Below are 1,411 nucleotides of genomic sequence, written 5' to 3' on the forward strand. Positions count from 1 at the left end.
ATGGTATAAAAGCTTTCCATTAGCCAACATTAAACGGCATCTGTTCAGGAAGCAGGTGTCCGAGTATAATGTTTTCGTCTTTTGCCTATCTGTCTTTCATTCAGGAAAACTCACAACCCGGCAGGGGCTGGACCTCTGCAGGCAGGCAAGATAGGAAAGCTGTCTGGTAGGGTGTGCCCTGGTCCAGGAGGGGTTCATTCAGTCTGTGAAACTCACCTCTCCCTCCCCTAGGAAGAATCCCAGGTGGCAGGAAGAGTGGAATCCACAGCCTTGAGGCTGCCGAAATGACATCTTCCAGGAAGTAAGACACCCAGGGAGCTGAGCACAGAGAGTGGATTGACCAGTCAAGTGAGTCCGGAAAGCAGGACACTCAAGGACACACATGGCCTTGGAGGGCCTCGGTGGGCCTGGCAGGCGTTTGGATCCCATTCTAACAGCACTTGGAAGCTTCCTGTGAGTGTAAACTGGGAAGGAACGTGATCCAGCATGAGTTCCCAGAAGCTCAATCTGTCTATGCTGATTGCTTGACAGAAGGTCCCAAGTTGAGATCCCAGAGGTCAGCAGGACTGAACCACTCGTCTTCAGAGCTGGGACATGAGGACTAGGAAAGTGGTAACAGAACTGGGGTGGGAAAGAGGTGTGGGCCCATGTGTGTTTTGGGAAAGTCACCCTGATGGAGGCCACTTCTAAGACAGGTAGGCCAGGCACTAATGACCAGTGGACATGCTAGGGACAGAGGCCAGGATGTCAGAGAGGGGCAACCCTGCAGACCTTGGTCAACCCAACTTTGGAATGATGGCAAAAGGGAAGTGGGGAGAAAGAGTTTAGCTTCTGTCTAGCATGAGGACCTGAAAGGGCCTGGCTTGTGACCCAGAGACTCAGGGTTCAGCCTTGGGCCAGGGCAAGGCCAGGTCAGGTGCATCGGTGCAGGGTCAGCACTGACAGTGACAGGTGGCACAGGGGTCTCCAGGGTTTCAGTGATGTGACTGTCCCCTGGGAAGGAAGAACCAATCCAGCCCCATAATAGGACCAGAGCCGGTCTCATCTCCTTACAGGCCAGCTTTCTCTAATTATCACTCCTACTCTCATGGCGGAGTCTTACCTAAGAGGCTAGTGGGCAGGCCAGCAGTGGTTAAGGGTTAGGGGAGGGAAGTGGAATTTGGGTGCCCCTCTGCTCAGCACAGAGACCAGGATCCACAACCACAGGAGGGTCGCAGGGCCACGTGAGGGGGCAAAGAAGTCAGGGATGACCTGGGGCCCCCTGGGAACTCAGGGACCACTGTCCCACCTCATCCCTGGGGTCCTGGAGCAACCGGGAGTGGGGCGGCGGGGGTGGTAGTGCACTCATGGATTAGGGTGGACACCATCAGGTGTATAGCCCGCACAGGAACGGCGCCCAGAGTGCCCCAAG

The sequence above is a fragment of the Carlito syrichta genome, unplaced genomic scaffold (genome assembly GCF_000164805.1).
Source record: "Carlito syrichta isolate Samal-C Ts95f unplaced genomic scaffold, Tarsius_syrichta-2.0.1 Scaffold303705, whole genome shotgun sequence".
NCBI classification, from domain to species: Eukaryota; Metazoa; Chordata; class Mammalia; order Primates; family Tarsiidae; genus Carlito; species Carlito syrichta.